General features: G+C 44.1%; 1 protein-coding gene and 2 long non-coding RNA genes across 3 annotated transcripts in view; 1 reads left to right on the top strand and 2 right to left on the bottom strand.

Moving 5' to 3' along the window:
• Nucleotides 1–5,060, bottom strand: part of LOC111092955 — a 34,608-nt gene extending 29,548 nt beyond the window's left edge. The window contains exon 1 of the long non-coding RNA XR_005380566.1: nt 3,760–5,060. This is a non-coding gene — a long non-coding RNA (uncharacterized LOC111092955). The remainder of the gene's footprint in view (nt 1–3,759) is intronic.
• SORCS3 (sortilin related VPS10 domain containing receptor 3) overlaps nt 1–19,373 on the bottom strand; it is a 581,611-nt gene that overhangs the window by 555,408 nt on the left and 6,830 nt on the right. The window lies entirely within an intron of this gene.
• Nucleotides 1,515–18,314, top strand: LOC102155182. The gene is made up of 3 exons (XR_005380567.1): nt 1,515–3,130; nt 11,510–11,619; nt 18,117–18,314. It is a non-coding gene; the product is annotated as an uncharacterized LOC102155182 (long non-coding RNA).

Below are 19,373 nucleotides of genomic sequence, written 5' to 3'. Positions count from 1 at the left end.
TTTTACTAACAGAAAATGTTGCTGGACCACATGAATACAATATGAAATCACAATCAACATGAACCATGCAAACAAGCTATTGAACTAAACATGACTGGGGGCACCTGAGTAGCTCAGTCAGTTGGGTGGCCAGCTCTTGGTTTTGGCTCAGGTCATGATCTCAGGGTCCTGGGATAGAGCCCCATGTTGGACTCCATGCTGGGCATGGAGCCTGCTTAAGATTCTCTCATTCTCTCTCTCTCTGCCTCTCTCTCTCCCTCCCTCCCTCTCATGTGCTCTCTCTCTTCCAAATAAATAAATAAATCTTGAACTAAACGTGATTGGCTAACTGGGGGGAGGGAGTTCCCTTTTAATTCTCATTCATCACTTATCCATTCATTTAGTAGCCAAAATTTGATAAGTCTCTAAGAATATTTTTTAAGGGTGTAAAACCTAGCCATATTTTTTTTCCTATAAAAAGAACCACTGCTCATTCATTTTCGCAACAGATCTTCTAGCCCAATCCTTGGGCAAACCAAGGATCTTTTATATCAGATAAGAATATCTTCTCTCTCTTGAGCAGTTTGCAGTCTAGAGAAAGAGAAGGTGGGGGAAATGGCAGAGGAATATGGCATCAAGGGAGGAGGGCCGGCAGGAATATTTCAGACAAACAGAGAAGCAGGATGCGGGCAGAGGAGAGCAGCCAGGGAAGAGGGTAATACCTGTAGTGCCCAGCAAACAAGCTCAGGCAGGTCAGAGCCTCTATGAGCACAGTGTTTGAGCCCATACCTACTAGATGAAGAGCCATGTTCCAAATTTAATACCATACAAGAGTCAACTCCCGCTCACTCTCCAAAACTTCCTCACCGAAGCACCACATTTATTTTCATCTCTACTGCGCAGTTTTAACTGTGTTTTACTTACTTAATAATTGTCTCTGTGTACACACACACACAAAACTACAAGCCATGTGAGAGGACAGACTAGAGCTTCTACCTCCAACTCTTGGCTCTGCCTGTTCCAGCAGTGTGACCTTAGACAGGTTATTTAACCTCTCTGGTCCAATAGTTCATGAATATTTTATGAGGGGCAAATGAGAAATAATTATAAAATCTAGGGTAGCCCTCATTAAAATTATTTAATTTTCCCTAATACAGAGCAAGAACATAGAGTCCAGGGGCCGTATTCACTAACTCCTCCTCTTCCTCCTCCTCCTCCTCCTCCTCCTCCTCCTCCTCCTCCTCCTCCTCCTCCTCCTCCTCTTAGATGAGGTTTACTCTGGCAAGCCATGGTCAGACTCTTCATTCAAGAATCCAAACAGAAAAATCCTACATTCCTGCCATCACTCGGTATTTTATTGGAATTTCATCCCCCTGGGCAGTCTCAATCCTCTTCTCTCCTCTCCCCCTCCTCCTGCCTGATGCTATGATGCCACAATCCAGTCTCTGTGACTCGGGGATGTTTCCATGGTGACAAGCAGTGATGTCATAAAGGGGTAATTGTTACAGGGCTGAATGAAATCTGGCACTTGATGCACCCTGCCTCCTTATATAAGGGGGGGGTGGGGCGGGAGACAAACCCTGTGGACACGTCCCAGAAAATGGGAAACCGAATCACCAAAGGGATGGCAAGGGGTGATCAGAGAGAGAGAAAGTTCCAATCCCTTCCACACACGAGCAGCCCCATTTGGAAAAGAACGGATTTAACAGACCTCACCAAGACAAGAGTCATTTTTCACCAGAGAAAATCAAAGGAAAAAGCAAGAGGCAGCGACTACCGGAGACTCCACCTTCTGGTCTAGCAAGATTCAAGCAGAGAGTGGCTTCATCCAGCAAAGCCCCAATGAATCACATATTTATTGAGTAAAAAGCCACAGACTGTTTCCTACCAAAGCCTTAGATCGCCACGTACGTCTGATTGCTCCAGAGACAAACCAATGTGATTTTCAGCCCAACATGTTTTTTATCATAACAAGTCTTAACCAAGAACAATAGCAGTCACCCCAGTTTAATTCCTAGAGGAATTCAAACCACCTTGTTAAGAAAATTCCCAGAGGAGATTGTACACGAAAGAACATCCCATAATGCTGTCTGTCATCTCTAGGTTCTCTAAAAGCAAGGCCAGCCTTTTTTTTTGGCGGGGGGGTAAAGGAGTGCCTGATATAGGGGAATATGGTTGGATGGATGAAGTAAGGAGAACTTTACCCTGAAGAGCAATGCTTGGAAGGACAGAAGCACTTGAACTGAAGAATCTGATCGAGGTGACCATCGTCCACAGCCAGTTCCTTTTCTATCTCTTAAAATTGCAGATTGAGTGATTGCCACAATCGTGAGTGCCAAGGAACAGGTCTTTCCCAATAAAGTTTCCCTTGGTCCCACAGGAGGCTCTGTGAGCCAGTGCTTTAGACAATGCATAGTTCTTTCTTCCTCTAGGCAACTGCTTTTCCTGAACACTCCACTCTGCTGCTGGCGAGTTTGGCCCACAGCGGTAGCTAAATACGTGTGCAGGGAGTGCATACTTTTATGGCCTTTGTCATTATTTATGAACTAACTTCAAAGGGAAGTCATTTCCATCCAGAAAACCTGACATAGGCTTTTCCTTCCCCACCCATGCATAGAGATAAGTAACTCTGCTTTCTCACTATTCCGGTGAGCAGGAGACAATGTTTTCCGGATGCTGTTATGGGCAGCACCAAGCTACCTACCGTGTCTCCCAGAAAAGCCAAACGGCCCAGAGGTTCCATTTCTAAGCCACTCTCTAGTCCCCAAACATGTCACCATCTCTCATACCTCCTGACCTTGGCCCATGCTGCCTCTTGGTGGAAAAGAGCCCCACCTCCATCCTCCCTTCACAGTCCCTACAACCAGAAGATCTGGGTCCAGATCAAATGGCCCAGATCCTCCTCTCTAAATGATTCCTTCTAAGAAGGAGTCCCTCCTCCCTCTCCTGTTTATCCCCTCCACTACAGTGAGGGCTCCCTGAGGGCAAGGACTGGTCCCATTCTTATTGAATAATGGGCTGGATCACATGCCCTGGCATCTGCAGTAGACATATGCCAAGGTGAACAGTGGGACAGAAGCCAAGATCCTTGTGCCCTGCAAACCTTCACTGCCAGCTTAAGCTCTTCCAAAGTAAAAACTGACTTTTAAAAGTAAGTTTCAGAGACTCAAGTAACTAATGTTATCGACAAGGGTCCCTTAATAAGATGGAAGAGGAGCAGTGTGGTCAACTGAGAAGGCCTGGGACTCTGGAGACCCAAAGGCTGGCTCTGAGCAAATGGTTCATTCTTCTGAAGCTCCAATTTTCTCATCTATAGAGACAGGGAAAGGTGGACATTTGGGCTCAAAGTCCAGTTCTGACATTCTAGCTCACTGAAACAGTATGTGGCATTTTCACATCCTGAAATTGGAGAATGTTCTACTTCAAGGATGATTCCTTAAGGCACTTTACTGCCCTCCTAGGTTGAGATCGTCCCTTTCAGCCTCCCTTAAAATCCCCCCTCCTGTTTACTGCTCACCATGCACTCATGGCTGGGAATGGATGACAAGACCCCATGAAGGGCAGACTGTAAAACAAATGGAACTGCCCCTCCTCTTCCCAAGTACCTCTGAGCCTAACCTTGGCCAAGGTCCCCTCCCTCCTACCCCCCAGGCACCAGCAAAGCTTTTCCTGGGTCCTGCCTGAGCCTGGCAAATTCCATTATTTTGCAAAGGCATCTCTGTGTACCTGTATATCCTGTCATTCTCCCTGTCCATGACAAATGCCTGATATAAAAATTACCTTCAGAAATGTGTTAAGTCGGGCAGCAAGCACATCCAGAGGTTTGGGGAAGGTGAGAAGGCTGGAGATTGGTGGAGATGGTCTTCATTACTGTGCATCAGAAAAATAAAAGGAGAAAGAGGAGCGGGGGCAGGGGGTGCCAGGGTGAAGAAACTACTGGTTCATTCACCAGCAGCATGCATGTGTTGAAAGTCTATCCTGGTTGCTCAGCAACCAAGAAAAAGCATTTCAGAGAGCAAGGGGCTAATTGGATAAATGAATTAATTAGACATTTCCGGAGTCGGGCCGTAAATGACAACAGGCGTGGGTGGCCAGTTTTCGCTAAAGTGTCTTCCTACCCCTACCTGAGCTTTGGTCCAGCAAATTGAGTGAGCCAGGGAGAGTGGGAGCCAGATAACAATGTGTCAGAGACGCTGTCCTGGGAGGGGCAGGGGATGGAGGGAAGGCTGCCCTGCACTAAATGACCTTCGAGGTCGCTTTCAACACTAACATTTTATCAGTTTTGCCCTGCAGGGTAGGGAGGGGGAAAAAAAGGAGTAAATCCCCACTCTGGCAGCCTGAAGGTATCTTAACAACCTGCTTTCCCACATCATCCTGTGGGGTTTCCCTTTGCTGTATTTAAAGCAAGCAGGTTCCCATGAAAGCCAATAGACGCTAGTTGTAGGGAGTTTGCGTGGGAAATAAGATGTTTTGTTGGTGATTGTTTTTTTTTCCCTTGCTCTGCTTTGCTTCCTCCTGTTGGCTTCCTTTAATTACAGCAGAACCCCACTGGTTGCTCTAATGATGGAGAGGGCCACCGCGAGGTGGTGCAGAGCTCCTGAGTGAAGGAGGGAGCAGGCTGGGGGGGCCAGGGAAAGAAAGGCAACCAGCAGCTACCAGAGCCCCAAAGCTGGGAAGGAGAGACAGCAGGGCCGGCTTCTGGTTTCACTGCCTGAAACAATTTACTGGGAGCCTCCAGGCAAGCTGCCATGCCTCTCTGAGCCTTTGTTTTCCTTCCCACCAAGGAGAGAGGATGGGTTTTGTGATGGATTGAGAAGGATTGATGCCACTACTAATTGCATCTCATCCTTGCTCAAAACTACTAAGGGTTGCCTATCGCCAATAAAAATAAAGCCAAAAAAGCCAGCAGGACGTGCAATGCTTCCATAATCTGGCCTCACTTTGTCCCCCTCTCTCCTGGTTCCCACACACACCCTGTTACTCTTATCTCTGACTCTTTATTCCTCTTGCTCCTGACCTAGAAACACCAGAACTTAAGAACACATGCTCAGCTTAGAGATGAACAGGATGGTCTAATTGGGGAAAAGTTGAGGAGTTGGAAATGCATCTTAGCCCTAGTGGGGTACTTGAACCTCACAGTCCTGGGGCCTGGCCCTCATTGTTGGGACCAGGTGGAGAAGGGGGCTACAGAGAGGCTCTCTGGCCCTGCCTGCAAGGAGCTCTCCAGTCAGGCGGGCCCACGCGGGAGCTGTGGCTCGGTCACTCAGCAGCTGTGTGACCAGGACCAGGAATGTAACCCCTCTGTGCCTTTATTTCCTCATCCTTACAAGGACGATGTAAACATAATAGTAGGCACGCAGAAACATTAAGGATTAAATGAGATGCTGAATGCAGAGCTTACAACTCAACATCTGGTACACGATGAGAATACAGTAAACGTCTGTGATTTTTATAAAATTATATCTTTGTAGAATGAAATAAAAGTTCATCTCCTCATCTCTACACAACCATTCGCTCTGGTTCTCTCAGCCTGTCCCTACACCCAAACTCTATAAGCTCCTCATTTCTATGTCAATAATATAGCAGACTCCATGACCTGCTATTCTCAAAAGGTATGTTCTTCTATTTCACTACCTGTTCCGTAGCTTACTAGCTCTGTGACCCTGGCAATTGATGCAACCTCTCTCCATCATGGTTTTTTCATCCATAAGGGACCGTACAACAGTAGCCCCAACTTGTTCACTGACATGGGGAAATGAGATGACACATGCAAAGCACCCAAGACAGACATCGGACACATAGTAGGTCCTTGGTAAACATTAGATCATCTTCCCGAAGGTTTCACTCCGGGTGCCAGTGTAGAATTAGCATTTCCATCTTCCTCTATTTACATGTACTTATCTTAGATTTCAAGTTCCCAGAAGACCACAGCAAATCTGAATTGTCTCTGTTCAGCATCTGCCACAGCATGGAAGCACAGTTCGGAATTTACTCACAATGTGTTCTGAACTATTGCAGGATGATATATATTATTTGTAAATACATAAAAGTGCCCGAACCACAATGCATTGCTCATCATCATTCACTACTTATAATGACAAAGATAATAATGAATACAGGAGATAACAACTCAAATATGGAGTGTGCCTGTTTCTGATCGCAGTTACATAGAAATAAGTCTCCCACAAAAAAAGGCTTCACTGAGACCAAGTCCCAAGTATAAGACTGCATTGGACATGCATGGCCAGCCTGTCAGGGCTCTGGCATAATGCACCCAAGCCAAAAGAACACGTTGAGGGTGGAAGAAGGCACGGATCTTGGAGTGCAAGAAGTGTTTTTATTTTCACAGCTGAAGAATATGGAACATGAAGGGGGCAGAGGGTTGGAAATGTTGGCTACTTCTCAGCCCTGAATATTACAAGCCTTCTCCACATCCCCAAAGACATGGGCCCCTGTGGTAGAGGAAAGGAGAAGAGGGGGAGAGATGAGGGATAGGGCAGGAAAAGGAAGAATGGAGGAACCAACAACCCCCCCAACCCCCACCCCGCCCTGTGCTGACAAAGAGAATTCAGAGCAATGGGAAGTCACTGAACCGTATTCACAGACTTTCTGTCTGGGCAGTGAAAAAGCTTGGGAAGTAGATAGTGGTTTTGGGTGCTCCACAATGGGAACATAATCAATGCCACTTCAAAACAGTTCAAATGGCAATTGTTATGTTATGTTATGTTATGATATATATATATATATATATATATATATATATATATATATATAAAGACTTTTTATTTATTTATTCAGAGAGAGAGAGAGAGAGAGAGAGGCAGAGACACAGGCAGAGGGAGAAGCAGGCTCCATGCAGGGAGCCTGACGTGGGACTCAATCCCAGGTCTCCAGGATCACACCCCAGGCTGCAGGCGGCGCTAAACTGCTGCGCCACCGGGGCTGCCCTATATTACATATATGTTTTTAAATAAATAGATTTATGGAAGGGAAGGGAGACAGTACAGCTCTCCCCAATTCCTTGCCTCCTTAACCAAAGAAAATCCAGTATTAGAAGCATGTGACCAAGGGGTACCTGGGTGGCTCATTCAGTTGAGCACCTTTCTTTGGCTCATAACATGATCCCAGAGCCCTGCATCTGGCTCTCTGCTCAGCAGGGAGTCTGCTTCTCCCTCTCCCTCTGCCCTTCTCTGCCCTGCACTCATGTGTAGTCTCTCTCTCTCTTTCCCTCTCAAATAAATAAGTAAAATCTTAAAAGGAGGAGGAGGAGGTGGAGGGGAGAAGGGGGAGGAGGAGGAAGAGGAGGAGGAGGAGGGGAAAAGGAAGAAGCAACCTATGACCAAAGCCAGTCTTTGGTCAGAGCTATTGCTCTCAGCTCTGAGGAGTGTTCTGAGCCTCAGGGAGGGGTCAGAAAGGAAATGAGCATCTCTGGCCAGAAATGGCATCAGTATTATCCCCAATATCTGTGATACAGAGTCAACCCAAGTATCCATCAAAGGATGACTGGATACAGGAAAGATGGTACACACACACACACACACACACACACACACACACAATGAAATATTGTTCAGCCTTAAAAAGGCAGGAAATCCTGTCACTGGTGACAATGTGGGTAAACCTGGAGGACATGATGCTAAGTAAAATAAGACAGGCACAGAAAGACAAGTACTGTATGATCTCACTTACATGCAGAATCTCAAAAAGTCAAACTCCTAGAAGCAGAGAATAGAAAGGTGGCTGTTGCCAGGGGTTAGGAGGCAGGAGAAATTGGGAGAGGTTGGTCAAAAAGTATGAAGTTTCAGTTATGCAGGATGAAAAAAGTTCTGGATACCTAAAGTACAGCAGGGGTGACTGTAGTTAATACTACATTACATACTTGAAATTTGCTAAGAGACAGATCTTAAATGTTCTCACCATCAAAAAAAAAGGTAACTATATGAGGTGATGATACATTAGCTTGATTGTGGTAATCATTTCACAATGTATGCATATGTCAAAATATCACATTGTACATTTTAAATACATGCAATTTTTGTTCTTTGATTAAACCTCAGGGAAGCTGGAAAAATGTCTAATAAAATGCAAAGGCCTCAGGAAAGAGAACTGAAGCAGGGGAGGACTGATGTTAAAACATGTTTCCAGTGCAGGGAGCAAGAAGACAGTGGAGGGTGATGGGCAGAGGGGAAGGAAAGAGCCAGGAAGGGGAACCAAATACCCTTCCCTGGTCCAGTTCTTTTTCACTTGAGGCAAACGCTGGCTCAGCCCCCAGCCCTAAGAGTAGACATAGGGTTCTGGGGTGTTTCAGATGTCCTTCTGTCTCTGGAAATCCCATCTTCTGCCCAAGACCTAACCCAGGCACAGCCCTGCTTTACTTGCCATAAATTCACAAGAAATAATGGATGCTAGCCAGCAAACAAGGAATTTAGGATGGACTTGTTAGAAGCAAGATTAAACTCTCAGTTAAAAACAAACAAACAAACCTGAAACCCATTTTCAAGAAACCACATTAGTAGCTTAAACCAAGAAGAGGAGCCCAAAGCCTGGGTAGCTCAGTTGGTTAAGCATATCTGTCTTTAGCTAGGGTCACAACCCCAGAGACCTGGGATCAAGGGGAGCCTGCTTCTCCTTCTGCCCCTCCCCCACTGCTCATGTGCACATGGGCTTGCTCTCTTGCTCTCTCTCCCCCTCCCTCCTTCTCAAATAAAATCTTAGAAGAAGAAGAAGAAGAAGAAGAAGAAGAAGAAGAAGAAGAAGAAGAAGAAGAAGAAGAAGAAGAAGAAGAAGCCTATATGACATAGAAGCATGCAGAATGTGGATATAAGCCTATCTCTTCTTCCAAGTCACCTGCTTATATCTGAAGATGCTCATTCTTACCTCTTGCCATCCGCACTTCTTCTAGGCGCCTCTAAATGGGACTGGGTCTGCCCTGTTCTGAGATGAAAAGAGAAAAGGAGAGCCATTGCTATTAGCCCATCCATCAGGCCATTACAGGGCTCTCCTCCCAGGATACATCACAGCCCCCTCCTTCCCCACCCCAGGGCAGGGCAATGGCAGTGTTGAGAATGCAACTTCCCTCTCCTCTTCACACACACCCTCACCATGGGCAAAAGGGCTCTAAGGAGAATACCGACTATGAGGCAGACCATGCTAATCTGCAGAACCTCTTACCATCTAAAACTCACCTTCCAGTATCCTCCACCTCAGGTCAGGAAACTTGCCAAGTCTTTCAGATTCACTAAAACATCACAACAGCTGTGTAAAATAGTGATTCTAATCCCAGTTGTATAAAGGAGAGAAGCAGGTTGCAGAAAAGTAACCTGCCCAAACTGACAGTGACAGGCGGAGTGAGGTCCACTGGACCCAAGCATGACTATGCCACCTAGAGTATCCCTCCCCCAGTGTCTCCCCAAAGTCACCAAATGTGTTCGTTCTACCCAAGGCTCCCTTCTGGGAGAAAAGTCCTAGATTGTATTGAGAACTTCATGGAAAATGAAAGAGCATCAGGGTGTGGCAGAAAGAGCACTGAACGACGAGTCAGGTAGCTAGACATGGGTGTGGGTGCTTCCACCATCTTGGTCACTCCACAGTCTCACTTGGTCATGCTTTCCATATTTAGAAAAGGATGTGGTTAGATCATAATTTGTTCTTTCTAGCTCTCAAATATTGTCTCTCAACAACTGGTATTTTAAAAGGATCTTGGTGACAATAATGTTTAACCCAAAAGAATGACTCTTGCATTGTGAAGTTTCTAGCAAAAACAAAGACAAAATCACACAGATAATACTTCCTGCTGCCCCTAAGAAATCACACCACAAGTACAAGCAACTTCTGCTATGATTTAATAACAAAGGCATGCCCTTAAATATGTCTGGAAATGTATAGTTTATAATATCCTTTCAAATATGTGATTGCATTTTGATTTCTGAAATGATGAAAAAGTTAAGGAAACGTAAGTCTGGGTTATTGACTGATGTGGGCCATTTCGTAAAACTGGCAGGTGGTGATGTGAAGGCTGGTCTTCCAACAACCAGAGGGATACTCCTACATGTGCCTTAGGCTTGGATCTGGAGTTCTATTGCAGCATGAGCCCATCCACACACCTAAGCTATCCCCATCACCATCATTACCATCATCATCCACAATGATCTTACTGGAGAACATAACAGATCCAAAGTAATAGTTGCTGAAACAATTAATAAGGAAGCCTAGTGCTGTTTCAACACTTAAACCCAAACACCTGCCAACCCCACCTACAAGAAAGTTTGGCTCTGCTCAGAGACATGTACACATAGCATGTGTGCCCACACATGGCCTCCCATTATCTTCTCTCCTCATCTCAGCTCCTGAAAACGTACACTGATGAGTCCTTTCTTCCCAGTCATGATCCTTTCAGCATCCCTTAGTCTGGTACTACTGACAGACTTGGCTGGGGCAAGAGACCATCAAGAAATCACAGGCTTTCTCCCCTGCCTGCCTACATTGTTACGGGGTGTGACAATGGTGTTCTACACCATATAATCAACCCTGCCCCTCCAACTCCATTTCTTAAAAAATTCATAAGTGTACAAGAAAGAGAAGAAAACACAAAATAGAACCAGAAGGGGAAAAGGCAATCGTGAAATGAATTTGACTGCAGAAGCTTACGTTCCTGCAGGCATAGTAGATATTAATAATTCAACAAAATATTACAGTAATTACTATACTTTGCAAAATCACAACAGTGCACTTTAGCACAACTCCTACCAATCTCCCTGCAACTGCAATTAATAAATAAAACACAATTCCCTATATTAAATTTGTTGTTTAAAAGCTAAATATTTTATCAAAACTAATATATTTTAAATAATCAGTCAAGACTAAGAAAAATCCCTGGCCCCTCATGTCTCCCCACTTGAAAGTGAAATCCCATCTTCACAGCTAGCGCAGAAACTGACTACAACTCACAAGAATACACTGAGTGTTTGGGCTTGAAGGCACCCATTGAGGGACCTGAGGACCACTTGGCTCCAGCACTCTGCTGGAACACATGTAGGCTACTGGAAAGAGAAGGGGGAAAGAGGGAAAGACTAATTCTTTTGGACCATGAAATCTGACCTACCTCATTCAGCTCTGGGAAAATCCATGAATTATAAAGAGAGGTGAGGGGCAGGAAACCACCAAAGGCACACCTAAGTCTAGCCCAGAACAGGTATGAGGCTAATGACCTTGAAACATAGGTGAGCCTTACTTTGTTATACTCTAGTTACGCTCCCACAAATTTGCTACATCCAATCCATCAAGTTCTGTTGATTTCACCTGCTGTATCAGTTAACTGTTGCTGCACAAATGCTATGGAGTAAACCACTCAAATCTCAACTGCTTATTCTCACAAGAATCACTTATGCTCATAACTACATAGGGCAGCTGGAGGTTGGCTGACATAGCTAGGCTCGGCTGGGCTCTTCTGCTGCTCTTGGCTAAGTTGGGCTAATGTAGGCCAGGCTTGGCAAGGAGTGGCTGTATATGACCTGTCTCATTCTCCTCCCAGACCAGCAAATAAGCATGGACATGCTTCCTCATGGCTACTGCAGAGCACGAGATAGCACGGAAACACCTGATGCCTCTTGCTAACAACTGGCACTTCTTCTGTTGACCAAAGTAAGTCTCAAAGCCAAACCCAAAGTTAGAAGGTAGAGAATGAAGGCCCCACCTGTAAAGAAAGGGCACTCCCAGGGCACAATACAAAGGGGGTTATATCGAGGCGTGAAGAATTATATAGAGAAGCCAACAATACCATCAACTACACTTGCTAAATACTTCTTCAGTTGCCTTCTCCTCACCCACCTCCATGGCCACCACCCAAGCTATCACCCTCTCTAGCTACAGCGACAGTCTGGTCTCCTTTTCCCCATCTATCCTACAGAGTGATCAGAGTGGTTATCTTTAATGCAAATTTAATTATAGGACTCTCCTACGTTAAACCCTCCCAATGTCTTAGGATACAGAATAAATTCCTTCCCCTGGACCCATAAAACCCTACCCATGCCTGTATGTCTAGCTTCATCTCTCACCAGCCTCCAACCCATACATCCTCTGCTCACCAGCCTCCAACCCATACATCCCAGCCACAATATCCTTCCCTCTGTCTCTTCCATATACCTTCTTCCCTCACGTCCCAGACGCTCTGTGCCCAGAACATTCCACCCTCTCCTCTTCACCTAATTAACCCAGCATATTTTTGAGACCTCAGCTCATCTGCTTCTGCCTCTCTGCTCTTCTCAAGTTAAATGTGCCTGGTATAATATCTGATAATATCATGAACCTCTCCTTCAGAGCACTGATCACCATTATATACTTAGAGTCCAGCAGCGCCTGCATATAGCAGGTACTCTACAAATACTTGTTGAATATTGATGAATGATGTTTTTAAAAGCTATGTTACATTTTTTAAATAAAAAGTAGCTAAAACTACATTTTTGGGGCTAAGTTTTATATTAAAGGTATTCAATAGTAAATGTCTATGGCAATTGCTCTGTAGTGATTCATCCCCCACAACATGTTGCCAATTTTCCATAAATCAGATTGTAATGCATCAGGTCTCTTTAAAGGGTTGTGCATGACTAACTTGAACGAAGCCACAGGTAGCCCATGCTAGACTTCTCCTTTCCCTACCCTCATCCATCATGAGTGAGAGGGGGACACATATAATCCAGAATTAGCAGATGATACAAAACCAGAAGGTAATCTTAAATCTTTCAAAGATCCAACAGAAATTTTTTTGACCCTAGATTTCTATGTCTAGATAAACCTTCAAGCCACTGTGAGAGCCAGATAAATTTTTGACATGTCAAGAATGAGAAGAAAAAAAAAAAACTATTGCTGAAGTGCTGGGTGACCATATAATTTATCATCCAAGCCAGGATCTTTTGAGAATTAAAAGCAATCTATCAATATTTATGTCAGGACATATGAATAAGCCAAGACATTCCTGTGACCTCCCTACAAAAGAATACTGAGGATAAACCTCAGGAAAATGAATATCAGCCCCCCCCCAAAAAAAAAGAGGCCAAAAAAATAGAAGCACTAACCCAGGAGTAGAATAAATAGTAAAGTGACGGCAGGAAGGCAGACCTAGAAAGAAATCGGTACAAATTAGAACATCCAATAATACAACTAAGAAGCTATAATATCTTAGTACAATGGTGAAGAAACAGATGTTTCTTCTGTCTAGGAGGAAGATAAAACAATTAGAAACTTGAGAAAAAAAAAAAAACCTGCACAAGAAAGTCACAACCCAAACTAATGTGGCGGGATCTTCAGCAACTGTCAGAGCATAAAATAACCCACCTGGGGCAGCCCAGGTGGCTCAGCAGTTTAGCGGGGCCTTCAGCCCAGGACTTGATCCTGGAGACCTGGTCTCGAGTCCTGCGTCGGGCTCCCTGCATGGAGCCTGCTTCTCCCTCTGCCTGTGTCTCTCTCTCTCTCTCTCTCTCTTTCTCTCTCTGTGTCTCTCATCAATTAATAAATAAAATCTTTAAAAAAAATAACCCATCTGATCTTAAAGCTCAGGACATCCCACAGGTTTAGTCATGAGGATTGTCAACCATGCTATGGGATTTTGTCGTAGATACTAAAAACAAGCATAACAGTCTCAGTATTTTATTGGTGGTTTTCTTTCACTGTGGTCTAGATCACATCTCAGGCATTTCTTAAGTATCCCACATTGTTCTCTGTTCTCTAATATTTTCCCAGTATGTGTTTCTCACATACAAGACTATATGCTTTTTGGGTGTCTAGTCTACATCACTAGACATTATAGCAGATGCTTCCCAAATACTTCATATTATCTGAAAGGAATAAGGCTGAGCAATCAATACAGGTCAAGTCCTGGAACAAATGTTTTTTTAAACATCCAAATTACACTCCCATCTGAGAATTTTATTATATCAGATGTGACTTGAAATAAATTGTACATCGTGCCTGGAATAGGAAGTCTGAGGTTTTTAACATCATGGTATGTGTGCTAATGGAAGCATTTCACTTGCACTGGGAGAAGGCAAAACAAGGTGGTTGCTGGACATGGTCTCAAATCTGTTGTGGAAGGACCTCTAGCTGCTTAATAAAGGAGAGGTAAGGTGAACAAACATCTTGAATCCATATCGCCCCTGTTCACATTGCTTTGAGAAGCATTCTTTTTAAAATGCTTCCAGGTGCATTATGTCATTATTTTAACAGTGACATAAAGGGAACAAAGAAGATTGTCCCCATTTCACATGTAAAGAAATGATTGACCTAATATCACATCTAGTTCAGGCTGAGATGGGCCTGCATCAATTTATGCAACTGTTCCATTTTATAGATAAAGAAACTGAATCCTGGAAAATTCAGTAACTTAATTAGCATCACACTACACAAAGAAATGAATAAATGAATGAGTGAATGAATGAATGCATGCATATCCACTTGGGTAAGACCGAATTTATGCATGCTTGAAAGAAGCATTTTCCAGTACTTTTATCATTCTAGACTCTCTCCTTACTAATGCACCCATTTAAAAACCTTTTGAGGATGCCTGGGTGGTTCAGCAATTGAGCGCCTGCCTTTGGCCCAGGGCATGGTCCTGGAGTCCCAGGATCAAGTCCTACATCAGGCTCCCAGCATGGAGCCTGCTTCTCCCTCTGCCTATATCTCTGCCTCTGTGTGTGTGTGTGTGTGTGTGTGTGTGTGTGTGTCTCATGAATAAATAAATAAAATCTTTAAAAAAATAAACAAACTCTTATAGACATATACTAAAGCGTCTTCATTCCCTTACACCTAAGAAATGGTGACCTGCTGAAGGCAGTTAGTGTACATCAGGAACTCAAATTTAGGAGTCTCAGCTCCCAGACCAATATTTTTTCCAAAGTATTACGATGCCCCTCACTAATGAGATCTTATAAAGGAGCATACCGATGGCAAGCTCAGCTGCTCTCTGCCCAACTCCTTACGAAGTTCAAGAAAAAGAGAAATTGCACCCATTCCCAGGCAGGAAGTCATCTGCCAACAGGTAGAGGTCAGAATTTTAGGGAGCCTCTGTGTATTATGAAAACCACCACGCACAGGCCCTGGAGTGAGGTGAGGCTCCTTAGTCTTGAGAAATGACAAGGAACACTAATTTGGAGGTGTTGTCCCCTCCTCAAAGCCCAGGACCTTGTTCCTGCACTCAATATAACCCCAGAGTGGGCTCCTTTCTTCTGGAGGGGCCAAGTCAAAAAGGGGACCCTCTCAGAAGTAGGATCAGTGACTTCATCTCCCTCCTTACACCCAGTATGTACCATTGGAGAGCCCTGCGCCGACTTTTAAAAGAGGCTGAGGGAAATTCCTGGCTTGGTGTGACGGTTAATTTTATGTGTCAATTTGATTGAGCAGTGGGGTACCCAGATATTTGGCCAAACACTACTCTGGGTGTATCTGTGAGGGTGTTTGTGGATGAGATTAATACTTGAATCAGTAGACTGAGTAAAGCCCATTGCCCTCCCAATGTGAGTGCCCTCATCCAAGCCATGAAGCACTAATTAGAACAAAAAGGCTGAGTGAGAAATAATTCTTTCTCTCTGCTTGACTATCTTCAAGCTGGGACACTGGTCTTCTCCTGTCCTCAGACTCAGACTCAGACTGGAAGTACAACATCAACTCTCCTGGGTCTCCAGCTTCCTGACTACAGATTTAGGACTTCTTAGCCTCCATTACAGTGTCTGCCAATTCCTTATAGTAACTTATTTTATGGAGATTGATACAGATATAAATATAGATATAGATATAGATCTCCTATTGCTTCTCTTTCTCTAGAGAGCCCACAATAACACACTTGGAAATAACCAAGGTATCTCAATTTGCATTCCTCCAGAAACACACCCTGAAACAAAGACTTGAATTCAAGTCGTTTATTTGAGAGGTGATCCCAAGAAATATTGTTATGGGAAGGGGGACATGAGAGAGGGATGGGAAGGCAGCTGATAAAGCAAGCAAGTTACCACAGTAGGCAAGTGGGGCTTAATCCCAATGACTCTGGGAGACAGTGTGGAAAACAAGTCTCAGATTTACCCTACCCCAAAGGGTAAGGGAGCTGGGGTATTTATCCACCAACTTCCACTGATCATTGATAAGTAGCTGCTCCCTATTCCTTGATGGGAATTAATTCTCTGACACTTCCTAGCCTGGGCCTTGGGTGATTAAAGTCAGTTCCAGTGGGCAAACAACCCCTAGCGCTGATGGTTAGAGGTCAGGCCAGCAAGCAGAGTGCCAAGGGGATATGTGCAAGGGAACCAACAGATCTGCTACAAATGGGTAGACAACCTACACCATTTTCTATCTAGACAAATAATGAGAACATTCTTAACCAACATAATAACCTAGCATGCTCGACCCTTTATAGGCATTGTCTCTAAGATTATCAACAACCCAAGTTCACTAGTATCCCAATTTTCAGCCAGTGGAACTGAGGCTCAGAGATCTGTTCAAAGTCACCGTTGCTTGGGTACTTTCTCATAACCCAGAAGACATTTAAAATTTTGGAGAAATCTTCCAGTCAAAAGTTTGCTTTCAAGTATGAGTAACAGTGACAGCAACACAGTGACACAAGCAACTCTTTTGCCTCTAAAAATAGCTTCCTCTACCTACCACCATCCTGGAAAACAAATGTCTCTGCATCTCCAGTTTTATGGTCTTGAAAGTCTGATTGTAACAAGTTCCTCCACTACATGTAATCACATTCAGATATGGCAGCTTGAGCTACTTTTCTATCCCTGAAAAAAATGTTCGACTCAGTAATTGTTCTCCATCTCCCACTGAGAACAGATTTTAAAAAGAAAAAGTTCATTTCTGATGCCGCAGTGTAATGTTTAACCTGACTCTAACCATCTGGAAGAGAAACTGCCTACCTTACCATAGACACCAGAAAGACTAAAGCACTGAATTGGGCATGTGGGATCGGAGCACTGGTGAGAGAGAGCAGAGATGTCCAGGGTAGGGCCCAGGTCTGGGGAGGCAACAAGAAGAGACCTTCCTACACCTTCAAGGCACTCATTCTTTACCCAGGCAGCTTTAGGTATTTAAGAAAGTATTTATTCCATTCAACTCAATAGGCTTCTATTGACTGACCACCATGCACAGGAAGTGAAAGGGTACAGAGGGAGGAAATGCAAAGGAGACAGGGGAACCAAGCCTGAGCATCGCTTCCTGCTGAATTTACTTCTAGAGTATTAATTGGGTCATTAATGGGTGGCATGGACTGCAGAATGGACATATTTGGACAAAACACCCATTTCTTTTTCTCTGTAGGAAGTGGCTGAATGAGCAACCCCCCAGGACTGAACAGCCCTATTGCCAATTAATATGTATCTTTGGGTCACCAAACAACCCCTCACACAATGCACCTGCAGGGTGCTGCTTCTCTTTTTCTTTCCTTTGGAACAATTCCTTGCACAGCATTTTTTTTTATTATTTCATTCTATTTATTTTCACTTCTTTCCCAGGGCAACACTCCCTCTAGTGTCTGTGTAGGGATCTCAGGTTCCATTCTTGGTACACAGGATGCAGGCAACAAGGGAATACAAGCCAGTATCTTGATGAGTACAAATCACTACAAAATAACTAATGGGTTTGGTCAGTGTGATATTTCCAGGAAAGAGGCTGCAGATATTCTGCAGAGAGTTCTAGTCATGGATATTTCCATTTGACACCAGGCATGAACCAGAGAGAGCTAGGAGATCAAAAGGAGGAGCAAAGCTGGAATGTCAAAGTTCATCCTATGGTTTCCGTGTACAAGAGTCTTTGGCCCTACAGGCTCTATTTGCCAACCAGCCCCAGCAGCCCACTGTTTTCCTAGTTTCCTGAAGCTACCTATCTCGCTCACTTGCTTCAGGAAGTCTTCCGAAGTTAGCTGTAAAGTATAATTATGGATGTCCAAGCCAAGTGAAGCTACTCTTCAACTTTCTGGGTACCTTCCTTAACCCTTCAATGAAGTCCCCCCAAAATATCCAACATATAAGCTGTTAATGAATATAATCTTTCACTTTGTTCTATTTGATTCTAACCATTTCTATTACAAATTCTGAATATGAATCTCAAAGGCTCCAGTCATTTGCTTCTCTATTGCTTCCACTATCACAACACAGATGAGAGACATCACAGAGACTACCTGGCCATGATCAAGAGGTGCCTGAAGTGAGCATCTCCCAGAGAGTTCTGGCCAAGGCTTTGCGATCGGCTCACTGGAAAACCTAGAGCAAGTACCTCCTTCCTCTGCTTCAATGTTTCCATCTGAAAATGAAAGGAAAGCCCTTTCCAAAATAAAAATAATGATTAAAGTAAGATACCTGGAGGGATACCACAGGCCCAGTACCTCTTTTAAGCACTTTGCCATGTACATGATCTCATTTAATCCTGCCAATAGTCTGTGTGAAAGGTACTATTATTACTGCTCTTTTTGTAGATGAACAAACAGTGAAGAAAGAATAACAACTTACCCAATGTCACACAGCTATTAAGAGACAAAGGCAGGATTTGAATCCAGGCACCTGGTTCCAGAACCCATGCTCCAATTTATTTTATAGAGCTGTTCTCAATAAATTCTGAGAAAGATTGCATTGGTGATTAATACAATCCATAAGTATCAATTCAGACCCAGACCAAATAATCCCACAATCTACAACCTAAAAGGATCCTTGATTGCCCTATCTAGCTCTATTTCCAGTTTTCCCCCTAAACTAGGTTCTCATCCAGGGTGTGCGAAGTACCAGGCCCCTACATAGCAGCAGGCAGATTTACTGGCCAGTAGTCCTGTATGACTAGTCCCACAGTACTGCGGGTCCCTCTCATCCCAACCCAGTGGGGATGGCGTCCTTTGCTCCCCATCAAGGAGTTAATAACAGAAAGCTATTTGTACAATCCTAAAGTTCTTAGACTCCATTACTTTTTTCAAATTTACTGCAGCACATTTATTAGCGTACTATAAAGAAAAGCATTTCCATAAATGATTAAACCCCAACTACACTGATCAAAATAAATGAGCAAAATGTGCCTGGTGATGCAAACAGGCTTGATTCACTCACGAATTCAAATAACGAGGTGACTCACAAGAGGCCCCCATTAACAACAGTTAGTAAGATACAGATTGTCCAACATTGAGGAGCTTGATATTTATGGCGTGCAGCCACCTCAGTGGGTGGGCATGTGGATATAGAACACAGCCAGGGGACCCGAGGGAGGAACCCAATCCTAAGCCTCTCTGGTTAGCTTTGTGTGTATAGTCAACTTCGGACTCAGTCTATCCTACCTATAAAATAGGCAGCATCCTACTTCCTCCCCCCAAGGGAAAACACATAAATCCTCTTGGAAGAAAACTGGTCTGTCAACCCCAGGGGAAAGGAGAC

This window comes from Canis lupus, chromosome 28, assembly GCF_011100685.1.
Source record: "Canis lupus familiaris isolate Mischka breed German Shepherd chromosome 28, alternate assembly UU_Cfam_GSD_1.0, whole genome shotgun sequence".
Classification (NCBI taxonomy): Eukaryota; Metazoa; Chordata; class Mammalia; order Carnivora; family Canidae; genus Canis; species Canis lupus.
Note: the sequence above shows the minus strand (reverse complement) of the source record. Positions and strands in the feature narration are given on the sequence as shown.